At 39.6% G+C, this 13,606-nt stretch overlaps 1 pseudogene across 1 annotated transcript in view; it reads right to left on the bottom strand.

The window, feature by feature from the left end:
- Positions 1 to 13,292, bottom strand: part of LOC149849063 (pyruvate dehydrogenase E1 component subunit alpha, mitochondrial-like) — a 62,697-nt pseudogene extending 49,405 nt beyond the window's left edge. The window contains exon 1 of the transcript XR_016432001.1: positions 13,044 to 13,292. The product of XR_016432001.1 is annotated as a pyruvate dehydrogenase E1 component subunit alpha, mitochondrial-like (transcript). The remainder of the gene's footprint in view (positions 1 to 13,043) is intronic.
- Between the last annotated feature and the right edge of the window lie 314 nt (positions 13,293 to 13,606).

Genomic DNA, 13,606 nt, shown 5'->3' with positions numbered 1-13,606 from the left:
GAGGCACCTCATACTCTTCATCGACGTCTTCCGCTGATTCTGATTCATCTGAAATTTCCTCTGGCTGAACCTGCTTCTTGGAAGCCTTCTTATCCTTGTGCCCGTGGAACTTCTCTCTAAATGGATTCTTTTCTGAACTGGTCTCGGGCTGCTCATTCATCATCTTGTTTATCATCTTTCGGAACATGGCATACATTTGCAGGTCTATGCCATCATCCTCTTGTTGCTGATTTTGACTCCTGTCGGATCGCGGGGAGCCCATCTCTTCTTCTGAAGCTGACAAGTATTGAGAAGACGTTGTTTTTCTGCCTGATCTTGTCCGAACCATCAAATGCTGTGAATGCTCTCTGCATGGCAAAGACCTGATTAGATTCTGAAGGAATTGGTTTTTGGAAGAAATATTTGTTGAAAATATGATAGACAATTTGAAAAAGATATCCCATTACTAGGGATTGAGTCGTCGCAGAAATCATGACAATTGTGTTGTCATTCTTTTTGCAAGGGAAAATGAACAACGAAAATGTGCCTTGTTACCTAGGCGAGGTCGTCAAACCATAATAGAGAGAGAAAATTTTTATTGGAATGATGAATTTTGAATTTTTATTGATCTTGACAAAGAGGTGGAGGACAAACAATTTGCCACCATTCATGATAGTTGGCAGACACTCTAGGACCAAGAAAGATTTTAAGAGAAACAAAGGAATCTCAACCATAGCGAGCAGAATGATATGCCCCAGACCATTGTGCGGAAGTGAGATCGAATTTTGCCATAGCTCCTGATAGCAATCGGGCTTCGACGTACTGCTGCCTCTGGGAGAACTGGCGAACACACCGCTCTGGTTGGTAATAAGTGCAGAAGAATGGTCTCAGCAATTTGAACCGCTTGCCATAAGTGTACGTATATCTGGGAGGAGACAATTGTTGATCAAAGTAGTCCCAAACTATGTCATCTTCTTGAATGCTGTCAATCATGGACCGGTACTGCGCCACTGGGAGGAGTTCTTGGCCATTGTATCTAAAAGAATTTGCTCGGGCTGGAACGTGTTGGAAGAACCAGGATTGAAGTGCATAGATGTATCCTTCAACTAAAATGGATTCTCCAAGTGAGAAGCGAGTCAGACCCCGATACAGGAAAGCGAGCGCTGCCATGGCTATGGAGAGACGGCTGGTCCATCGACTTCCCCATCTTCGCATAAGCTGGATTATTCTGATGTCCATGTAGTTTTGTCCATCTGGGAAGAGGGCTAATCCTACAGTGCATAGAACCATTGCATTCTGAATCCTTTCTCTAGCTGTCCTTGATAGTGAGTTGACTTCAACGAAGGTCCCGTATTGATGGTACAACTCAAGCAGATTGACATATTCATTTTCGTCTAACTGGATCAAGGGCCAAGATCGGCGGCCTGTCATACAAGCTAATGAGTCTCGGGGATCCAAACCCTTGACATTGATCAGGAATTGATGCTCTAATGGATCTCCTGGTTGACCGGCTGGTTCTGGTAATCCCATAATTTTTGAAAATTCATCAATTAAAATGATCATCTCTCCCCATGGGAACTAGAAGGTACAGGTTCGTGGATTCCATCGTTCCGCCATTGCATGAATCAGGTTGCCATTCACCGTCTGCTTTCCGACTGCTGATGCCAATTCTAATCCACACTCGCTCAAATGGTCCGGGAACATGTGAGAAAAGCTTTTGAGCCACAAATAATACCACCGGGGAATGAAAGTTCCGATGCTAAGGGCTCGATGTTCAGGACGACCTTGTCGCACCTCGTAGGAGATGTGACCTTCAGGAAAGATAAGATTGACTTGACTGGATGCCATCGGACTGAAGACAGAGAAAGACTCAAAATTAGATTTAGGATAATATAGGAAATTTTGAAAAATTTTGCGAGCAAGATATAAAATGCAGCTGGAATTCAAGATCCAGTAGAACGGGAGAATGGAAAACCACTTAGAGTTTTGAAAGAGATTAGATGTTTGGGAAAAATCATCCAGGGTTTGAGAAAATAAAAGGAAAAGATGAGAATATGGATATTTAAAATATTTTGGGGAAAATATGAGAGGAATAAAGGTAACAAATAATCACATCCTGCACAAACATTTATGCACACACAACACTCCCTAAAAGGCTGACTCTAGATACATCATTTTGAAAACAGCTGTAGGACCCTAATCCTAACTCTAAGTTCAGATCATCTTTGTCCAATCCAGTTATGCCGATATACCCGAACCAAAATCTAAGGTACATGGCATATAATTTCAACTCCGATTCTAAGGTAAGGTTTTCCAACATCCTTGAGCGCCTACCGATATACTTCGGACTGTGGCCCGCGGTACATGGTAGGGGGGGTGTTAACCCAAATAAGTGGCCCAGTTGTGAGGCTCTGTCCCGAACAAGGGTTCTGGAAGAGAGCCCAGCAACGTGAAGACCGGGTAAAATTAGGTAAGGGAGGTTTAAAAAAATGATCACATGCAAGAAATAGAAGGCTCTAAATCCTAGAGAGATAGATTTTTGAAAACTTTTGTAGAAGCATACATTGTTTGCATTCAGATCCTAAATTGAGGAGAGTTGTATTTAGACCTAAGTCTACGTGAGCATGAAAATTTCTCCTCAATCTGGTCCTACCAAACCATGCCTAGTCTATATGCAATCGATGTCAGCTAGGTCAGAATCTAGGCTCCTAGGTTTACATGATATCAGAAAGTAAAAGAGCTGACATTTTTTAGAACACAGTTTTGATAATTAAACTAAGCCAAGCACATTTTTGATCAGACAAGGACAGGTCCCATCACGGTCGCCAAACCTGTTATCGTCGCAAAAATTTTTCGTCTTCCCTTCCTTGCGAGAAAGAGAGGAAAATGCTTTCGCGAGTCAAACTTGACCAGAGTTTTGGAAATTGTTTTGAAATACTCGCCTCCATTTTTGAAAATAGCGAGAAAATCCATGGGATGGGGCTCGACCTGTCGGTACGAGGTTCGACCATTCCTGCCGCCTTTAACAGGGGTAATCGAACCAAGGACCAAAAATATGCTTGACTTAGTTAAATCATCGAAATTGTGTTCTATCCTAAATGCACAGAGAATTCAGGCATGTGCTATGAGATTTTATAAAATGTAAGTTGAAAAAATATGATGTATGCTTAGAAAACATTTGGAGTTGAAAAGCATTTCTCAGGAAATCAATCTCTCAGGAAACTCAGATGAAAGGATTTGGAAATCACCAGAAAGTTTATGATGATATGAGAAAATCCTGAGAAAGTGGAGAGAATTCTTGAGAAAAGACAAACATTTGAAAAGGAAAATATTTGTCAGGGAAACTCCAATTTTGAAAACTTTCTTTGGAAAATGATTGGGAATTAATAGGAAAATCTTTAGGAGCAGGAAAAGCAAAACTCAGGAAACTGAAATCTTGAGAGTATTAGACTTGAAATTGATTTTGATTCTTGAGAAAGATAAGAAATTCCTTTTGAAAATGAATCTTAAGAAAATAACATTTTTTTTAGGAAAATCACAGGAAAACTTGACTTGGGAAATCCAACTTTGAAAATTTTCAGAGTTTCTTGAGAAATCGATTTCCTTGGAATGAAATTTTCTTGAGAAAATCATGAGAAAAGCAAATGATGCCATGATGCAGATGAACCGAAAAGGTTTTCTGAGGAAAAATGTGTATTAAGCCAAAGTAAATTCTTCATATATTCTGACTGTGGCCATGAACATGTTCAGAGTTCAATTGATTTAATTCACAATATTTTGCAAAAATTGGAAATATGATGTGCACTTTTGAAGATAGCCTAAGAGTGTAGGCTCTGTGTGACTAGTAGAAAGATGCTAAATCTGGGTCTCGTCCATATTCCGACTAGGGCCGTAAATATGGACTCCACCGAGTTCATCAACTCTCTAAGAGTTGGTGCTCGTGCCATTCGTGTTCATCCACAGTGATTTTGAAATAAAATGCATGAACCACATAATCAAGATATTGCATAAATAAAACTACATGATATGCATCCTAGTCTAAGCAGTAAAAGTAAATATTATTCCAAATTTGATTATTACATCTCTGACATAAAGCAAAAAAAAAAAAAAAATACAGAGTTAAAAGAATCAGCTTCCTCCTAATTTACCTGCAAAAGTGGGTTAATACGAGGAGTGGACATACAAGATACCCAAGGAAATATATATATACATATATATATATATTTATGTATATATTTACATGAAGATATATATACGTATATATATGTTTTTATAATTGCAAGTCTAAAAAAAATTTTATTTGCACCTATGTTGCACAGATGAGATACATGCTAGAATATGGATGACTAGAAACAGGAGGATATACTATGGAATGTCATAATATATAATAGTGTTTGAATCAATGAGACATATACACATGTGGAATTAGACAATATCTACATATAATGGGGGTAACTCGCAAGCAATAAGCGAAGCATATGTATGATAAGGGATGATTGACGTATGGGGAACATATCTATATAGTAGGTGACATAGTAATATATCATATCCATGTGCTATCTATAACACAGCAGGTACACAGAATAAGCTGAAGCTCTTATTTGGTAAAAAAAAAAAGCAGGGCAGTAGCAAATGATGATGAGAACAAAATGGCACCAACAACAATAGTAATAACAATCACAACGATAAAACCAATGACAGACCATTCGGTTATAACAATTATGTAACAATAGTACCATCCTTTCTAAAAAAAAAACAGTGGCAATAGAAAAAAAAAAACAAAAACAACGAGAAAACCAATTGTAGTTCATTTTGCTGTAGCGGTTTTACTTTTATCAAGAGTTGGCTCACTCTCATCTAGCATCATTACATCAGGATTGATTCATGAACAACTAGCTCACTAACATGACAAGGGCTGTTGATGTTGAAGAAGAGATTATATTAAGAGATGTGTAAAGCCACGATTTTCACAAACAACATCTGAGAACACACTAAGCTTTGTCAAATATTTTACACATATGTATTGACAAAGAATCGACGTAGGTGCAGAAACAGTTGAAACATATTACTAAAAAAAAAGATTTTGGTTTTATCAAAAGTATCTATCATTCAAACAAACAAACAGACTAATGATCATTTAGAACCAGGCGGCTGGAGACATGCAACTTCCAAATTTGACATTTTACACAGCAAACGTCACAGTTTTGAATCTTGACGGGACTATCGACCAGCGACATGAGATAGTATGGGTAATTCGGGTGACCTTGAGCTAATATCCAACATAAAGAATGTAATAACCGATTATACCTGTCACCTCAACGAAGAAACTCCATGCAAAAGTTACACATTCAGTTGATCAAAGCTTTTAAATTAATCATAAACCAATGTCAAAACATCCTGAATAATTAGGTAAGAGAAGAGAAAAGGGACTAATAATATCAGAATAAAATGCAACAGGAAAATTTACACAGGCTCACCTACACAGGTCTGCCAATTATCAATGAATAAGAAATCCAATTTACTAGGTACTAAAAGAACAGCTATAGGGAATGGGCTTTGCAATAAGGCAAGACGCTACCATGGAAGAGCCCAGGATGCAACTGTGAGTGAACTTAAATAACAGAAAATAACACAGGTAGCATGCTGACAATGTACAGTGATGAAACACACTATCTACCACAGAGTATACAGACAACTGATGGGGTAAGAATGTAAGAAGGAGAGCAAATGGATAATCTACAATGAAAGAATATAAAATGCAATGCCAACTATTCGAGTGCTTATCGCCTGTAGCCTTTTGGGGATGATGGGAGTTTTTCTGCAATCACGATTTAGCTTACACATGATAATCAACTGATAGTGCGCAATTCAAAACATAATCAGGTGAATAATGTGAGCAATGCTTTGTGATAGACAACTGGCCATATATCCGATCAAATGTGAACTTCTGAAAGCAGCCTACACAATGCTAACATATATAGATGTCAACAATGATTATTGCGATAGGTAATGAGATGTCATAAAGAAAATTCAAGATTAGTGTTGAATTGGGATGTAATGCCTTGGTTAAGGGCATCATTTACTGTACGATAAACCCTCTCGGATATCGATTATGTGGTTTTGCCACAGACTGGTCAAACTACTATATCTGAGAATTCAGTAATGGCAACGAAGTTGGAAAACATCCTTGTTAATGATAAAATCCAAAAAATCAAAACAAAGGAATATTAGAAGATGCTAAAACCAGAGGACAACATTACTTAAAATCTCATTCCCTGCACATACAGGGACTAACTAAAATGACATTTCTGAAAAGAAGAACATTTTTTTTTGTAACCTTCTTGAAATGCAGCATGAGATGACCCATATAGGAGCAAAGAGAAAGAAGGAAAATAAAAAAGAAAAAACTTTGGAAAGAAATGACATCCGAAAGGGGGCTGTGACACTGAGACAGTCTATAAAAAAAACATGGTGTGAGAAAGATAACGTCTTCAGAGAGATCGGTGATGCTATGGTAGAGCATCATCGATCTTTAAGGTATGCAGCAACCCAGAAACTAAATATCATCCTCTAAAATGATGGATTTACAGCATGCATAAAACAAATAGAATGATTAATTAACATAAACGCAAATAGAGCAAAAGCTTCTCACCTATTTACCCAGACCGAATGATCTCCGACTGTGGGTCACAGACGATGTTTTGCTTGATGGTGAGCAGACTTGATAGATTTCAGGAAAGGCAGCAAACCTCCAGCAAGAGTTTCTAGTTGTTAGACCCTCCTGGGTCATTCGGTTGAAGGGGCGGCAACCGTGAGGGGAAAAGGAAAGTCGTGGGTTCTGATGAAGCCGAATGAGGAGTGGAAACAGAGGGGGAAACCAGAGGGATTCGTGAGAAGGGGAGAGAAAAAGTCGAAGAAAAGTCCCCCCTTTCGGGTGGCCAAAGCCCCTTTTTAAAACATTGATCCTTTCAGCCAAAAAAATAGGAATTTTGAAAATTTTCGAATTTCATTTTTGAAAGGTTTTGATAATCTCAAAACTAACTTTTGAAAATTTTAAAATGTCGCCATTTGAGAGGGGACACCTCCTAGCCTTTGATTTTTTTTTTGTTTATTTTACCTAATGTTTAGGTAAAGTAAACAATTTTTTAGGAAGATCCGGCTGTGGCACCATTTAGGACTGTTAAAAAAAAAAATAACGAGTGAAGGAATGAAACAAATAAAATAATAATAAAAAATGGGTATTTCAGGGTGATGCCACCTCATCCTGATTTGAAAATCTTTTGAAAATAAATTTGTTTTTTTTTCTTTTCTTTCTTGGCAAGGAGCTTTAGTGAGGCGCCACCTATGTGTGGACCCACTGATGATTTTATTAAAATAAATAGGGTTGAAAATTAAACTAAAGAAAGAGTTTTATAAATTGGTGCCACCTCCGGATGGGCACTGTTTTGAAAATAAGAGAAATATTTGAGAATTTGAGTGTGACACCACTTCGAGGTGGGTCCCACGTCATTTATTTGAAATAAAAGCCAAGCAATTTTTTTTGGAATTTTCATAATAGTAGGCTAGTTTGGAAAACACGAAGTGAACTTTGGTTCGGTTTCAAATCTTATAAGAAAATGGTTCTTTAGGGCAAAATTTAGAAAGATGCGGAGAAATTCGGAGCCCTTTTTGTAAAAGTTTGAAATAAGGTCTTCTAAATTTAAAATTGCGTCCCCTTCTTTCCAACTGACGAAATTTTGAAAATCAATATCAAAGACTATTCAGATCGTTTTCTTGAGAAATCTTTTATAATTCGAAGCCCTGGGGGTAAAATAGGAAGGATTGGTAATTTTGAAAATCCAGGGTTTTAAAATCAATTTTGAAAAGTTTAAAACTCAAATCTGGATTGACAATTTTGAAGATCAGGAGTTCTGGATCTCAAAATGACATGCTGTGTAGTGCAATGATATGAAATGCTCATGCAATGTTATGCAAAGACATGTTTCCTGAAATGCCCCTCTGAATCAGGAATTGGGAACTCTGACTTCTTGTCAAGCATGGGATTTTGAAAATCTTGCAGTTTGAAGATATTTCTGAGTCTAAATAGAGAAATTTTGAGACTCGAGCATGGAATTTAGGACTTTCTGCAGGGTTCAATCTCAGAAAATGACCATTTTGACCTTCATTGATTTCGGAGAACTGAGATGTGATAATTGAGGGGGATGTCAGGGAGGTGAGTGAAAATTTGAGGTGTTTACAGAGGGCTCCTCTATTTATAAGCCAAGGAAGGCAAAGCTTCCTTGGCTTTCTAAAGGATAAGCCTCATCTTTTTAAAGGATAAGGTTTAGCCTATTTACTAAACCACCCCTTGCTTTAAAATAAAGACAAGAGGTTCCCTTGGGTGTGGGGTCCACATAGAAATTCTATAGGATATTTTGTGGGTTCCATCAAATATTTTCTGAGAAATATTTCTGTGGGTCCCACCAACAATTCTGTGGGTGTCGCAAAAATTTTGGGTTTTGGCAATTTTTTTCCAAAAAATTCTTAGTGCGCCATTCTCTTCGTATTGACGTAACTAAGAAAGTTGGCTCATGGAAATCTCTTGATTTCGTTTAGGTAAGAAGTTATGACTTCCAGAGTGTTTGAGCATATATTCGTGAAGCGACGAATATCCTAAGTGTATCTGGTTCGTAAAATTTGATTTGTTTCGTATTTCGAGTATAAATATTATTTTCACCTGTAAATGCCTCATGAATTTTATTTAGAAATCATACTGAAAAATTGTGGGTCTTACATCATTACCCCCTTAAAGAAATTTCGTCCGCAAAATTCAGTTAAGAGTACAAAGTGAATAGCTGGGGATACTTGTCCCGCATATCAGATTCGGGCTCCCAAGTGCAATCATCGATTCCATGATGTTGTCATCTCACTTTAACAAGTGTAATGACCTTCGATCTTAGCACTTGCTCCCGTCAGTCCATGATTTTTACTGGCCTTTCCTCCAGCGTCATATCTTCTTGAATCTCAATGTCTTCATGTTGGATGACGTGGGAAGGATCATGAACATATTTCCTAAGCATTGATACATGAAATACGTCATGTATTTGCATGTATTACGGTGGCAATGCTACTCGGTAGGCGGCCTCTTCGATCCGACTCAAAATTTCAAAAGGACCAACGAATCTGGGGCTGTGCTTCCCCTTCTTTCTAAAATGGAACACACTCTTGGTTGGGGAGACCTTGATAAAAACCTTATCTCCAACCGCAAAAGTGAGCTCCCTACGCTGTTGATTTGCATAGCTCTTCTATCGGTTCTGAGCAGTCAGTAGCTTCTTTCTGATCATATAGACCTGCTCAGTGTAGTGCTGCAACATAATGGGCGAGTCCAAGGTTCGCTCACCCACTTCACCTCAATAGATTGGTCATCGACAGGGCTGTCCGTACAAGGCTTCATACGGTGCCATCCCAATGCTAGCGTGGTGGCTATTATTATAAGCAAATTCAGTCCACGCTAAGTGGGAATCCCAATCACCTTTTCATTCTAGCATATAGGCTCTTAGCATATCCTCAAGAGTCTGTATGGTTCACTCAGATTGCCCATCAGTTTGGGGGTGGAACACTGTACTGAACTTAAGTTTTGTCCCCAAGGCTCTCTGCAGCTGCTCCCAGAAGTGGGAGGTGAACTTCGGGTCACGATTAGATATGATCAATATCAACACTCCATAGAGTCTGACGATTCCCGAACATAGATTTCTGCCAATCGTTTCTATTGAATATCGAGTGTTGATTGGCAGGAAGTGAGCAGACTTGGTGAGTCTGTCTATAATCACCCATATCGAGTCGTGTTGTCTCTTAGATCGAGGTAATCTTACGATGAAATCTATCGTAATATCCTCACATTTCTATTCTAGAATTTCGCTCCGTTGTATTTTATCGTCAGGTCATTGATGTTCGATCTTAACTTGGTGGCAGATCAAACACTTTGAGACAAACGTGGCCACATCTCTTTTCATACTCCTCCATCAGTACTTTCTCGGCAAGTCTCGAAACATTTTTGTACCTCCAAGGTGGATAGTGTACTTGCTACTATGAGCTTCACGGAGTACTTCCTCTCTTAGCTCAGGGTTATTTGGAACCCATATTCTTTCTTCCATCCATATTCCTCCATCTTCTTTCAAATGGAAGAAAGTGTCATCTTTTTCAGCACGAGCTTTTAATTCCAAGTACTGGAGGTCCTTGAATTATTTGGCTACAATTCAATCAAGGATCTCGATGTGGATTGTCAAGCATGATAATCAAATTTTGCCTAAATCAGCCAAGAATGGCCTCCAGTTGACGAAATCCTCCATTAGCTTCCATTGTACTACGAGGCTGGCGAGAGTGCCAACAATCTTGCGACTAAGGGCATCTGCTACGACATTCGCCTTTCCAGGGTGATAGAAAAGCGTGAATTCATAGTCTTTGAGGAATTCCAGCCATCACCGTTGCCGCATATTGAGCTCCTTTTGAGAGAAGAGGTATTTTAAGCTTTTATGATCTGACATGACCTCAAATTTCTCTCCATACAGGTAGTGTGGCCAAATTTTAAGCGCGAACACCACCACGACAAGCTCAAGGTCGTGGGTTGGATAGTTTTTCTCATGTATTCTCAACTGTCGTGATGCATAGGCGATCACCTTGCTGTGCTGCATCAATACGCAACCTAGACCCATCCCTGAGGCATTCGTGTAAGCTATAAATCCTCCTTGACCAGAAGGTAGAGTAAGGATAAGGGCAGTAGTAAGCCTCTCTTTGAGAATTTTGAAGCACTCCTTACATTGGTCGTTCCATTCAAACTTGACTCCCTTTTTCAACAGTTTCGTCATGGGTACGGCGATTCGGGAGAAGTCTTGTATGAACTTCCGGTAGTATCCGACAAGTCCAAGGAAGCTACGGACCTCAGTGTTATTCTCTGGCTGTTTTCAGTCTATCACAACTTCCACCTTCGCAGGATCCACTGCGATCTCATCTTTAGAGATTACATGGCTAAGGAACATCACTTTGTCTAGCCAGAATTCACATTTCGAAAGCTTGGAATAGAGTTGATTATCCTGAAGGGTCTTCAAGATGATTCTCAAGTGTTCACTGTGTTGTTCCTTGTTCTCTAAATATACGAGAATGTCATCAATGAAGACAATGACAAAGCTGTCCAAATATGGTCTGAATATCAAATTCATCAGATCCATGAAGGCAGCAAGCGCATTAGTGAGTCTGAAAGGCATTACTACGAACTCATAATGGCCATATCTCATTCTGAAGGCAGTCTTAGGTATACTCTTCTCTTTAACTCTCAGTTGATGATACCCAGACCTGAGGTCGATCTTGGAGAACACACTCACTGTTCTGAGTTGATCGAATAAATCCTCAATCCAAGGCAACAAGTACTTATTTTTGATAGTTGCTTGGTTAAGCATCCGATAATTGATGCATAACCGAAGAGATCCATCCTTCTTCTTTACAAATAGCACCGGGGCTCCCCACAGTGATGCACTCAGACGGATGAACCCTTGTTCCATCAGTTCTTCCAACTGACATTTCAACTCACTGAGTTTAGCTAGTGCCATTCGATAGGGGGCCTTTGATATCGACGCTATTCTAGGTAAGGATTGAATTCCAAATTCAACCTCACAAAGTGGCGGAAGTCTTGGCAATTCCTCAGGAAATACATCATGAAACTCCCCCCACTTCCAAACTCTCAAGGGATCGGATATCTGAATTTTTCACTAAGAGACTTAATAGGAAGGCCACACAACCCTTCTTAAGGTATTTTTGTGCCTTAAGAGCTGATATGAGTCATTTCTGTGGGACAGGTTTGGATAACCGGTATTTCACCTTAGGCAATCCCGGTCGAGATAGAATTACCCTACCCTCGTGGCACAAAATCCTAGCATCATTCTGAACCAACCAATTCATTCCCAAAATGACATTGTAGTGTACCATATCAATTAGGATGACATCAGTAGGCAAGTGTTGCCCAGCTATTTCTAAATCCAAGTTTTTTACACACCGGATACATTTGGTACATGAACCCAATGGGTTGTACACTTCGATCATTTTATCAACCGGTTGCATCGAAGCGTGAAGTTGTTCGGTGAAATCATCAGAGATAAAAGTATGAGTAGCACCACAATCAAACAAGACATAAGCTACATGTCCATTAACAGGTACGGTGCCTTCAATCAGGTCACCATTTTCGACTTGTTCAGTTGTTACAGCATATACACAACCTGTAGCAGACCTTTGTTCTACTTTAGGTGGTGGTCGTTAGAACTGGAGGCGTTGTGGCACTTGTCGAGGGGGTCCGACAGATCCGATATTCCTCCTTTGCTCATCCGCAAGCTTATTACCACATTGTCTCGCAATGTGGCTTATTTGCCACAATAGAAGCAACTACCTGTGTCACGAGGACATGGTCTCCCAGGGTGGTTCACATGGCACTACGGATAGCTGGAGTTGGACTGCTGACTGTTGGGAGCCACATTCTGCCTGGGCTTCATGACTTGCTGAGCGACGTTCCCACCTTGGAACCTCCTCTTTTGAAAGGGTTGTCGTGAACCTTGGCCACTTGAGAACGTTCTCTTATGGTTCCCACCATTGATTACAAACCTTTTTGCTATGACCCCTTTGGATCGCTCCCAATCCATGTGAATTTTTGAAGTTGCCGCTACTGCAGCTTGGAAGGTTGAGGGCATGCTTGTTATAACTCGAGACCGCAGCCCTTTCCGTAGACCATTGATATACTTGTCGTCTCTCTCCTGGTCTGTCTTAAACAACTGAGAGCAGTATCACTCTAGATTTTGGAATTTGGTGGTATAGTCGATCAAACTCATACCGCCCTGCTCTAACTCCAGAAACTCCATCTTTTTCTTGTTTCTGGAATGCAATGAAAAGTTTTTATCCATAAAAATTCTCCGAAAGTCTTCCCAAGGAACGACTTCGAGTTGTGAGAACTGAATCAACTTAGTGGTATCCCACCACTTCCGTGCATTGTTCTTTAATCTATACATGCCAAAGTTGGTCTTTTTCTCTTCTGGTACTCCCAATACCAGAAAGGCACGTTCTGTCACCTCAATCCCGTTTTCTGCAAGCTCTAGATCGGCTCTACCGACGAAAACTAGCGGGTCAAGTTTGAGGAACTTCTCATAGGTTATTCCTCCCAGCTTCTCATTGCGAGGTATGATTGGTTCTGGCCTTGTCTCACAGATGGTTGTAATCAGGTTGTTGAGCGTCTCCAGCAGGAATTCTTGTGTATAGGACTCCTTGCTCGGCATAGTTCTCCTCGTCATAGGAGTCATTTATCTATTCACACATAAACACTTGTTTTTAGTTTCTTGATGTATATAGGGAAGTAAAAACTTTATTTACTTATATATATATTCCATTACACAAGCATCGCTTCATATACAAGTGTCATGCCACACTGACAGACATAGGCGATGAGAAGCTATATACATGAGTCTATTGACTCCAAAACATCACCAGTCTCTTAAGAACTAGATTTCTTTAACGAGTATGAACTCATAAAAGTCCATCGGTTGCTACATCGACTTGGTTTAGGTATCACTAGAGTTGGATTCGGCGACACTTTCGCACTCTCAAGCGAATCCTG

The sequence above is a fragment of the Nuphar pumila genome, chromosome 1 (genome assembly GCF_984573655.1).
Source record: "Nuphar pumila chromosome 1, dmNupPumi1.hap1.1, whole genome shotgun sequence".
Lineage (NCBI taxonomy): Eukaryota > Viridiplantae > Streptophyta > Magnoliopsida > Nymphaeales > Nymphaeaceae > Nuphar > Nuphar pumila.
Note: the sequence above shows the minus strand (reverse complement) of the source record. Positions and strands in the feature narration are given on the sequence as shown.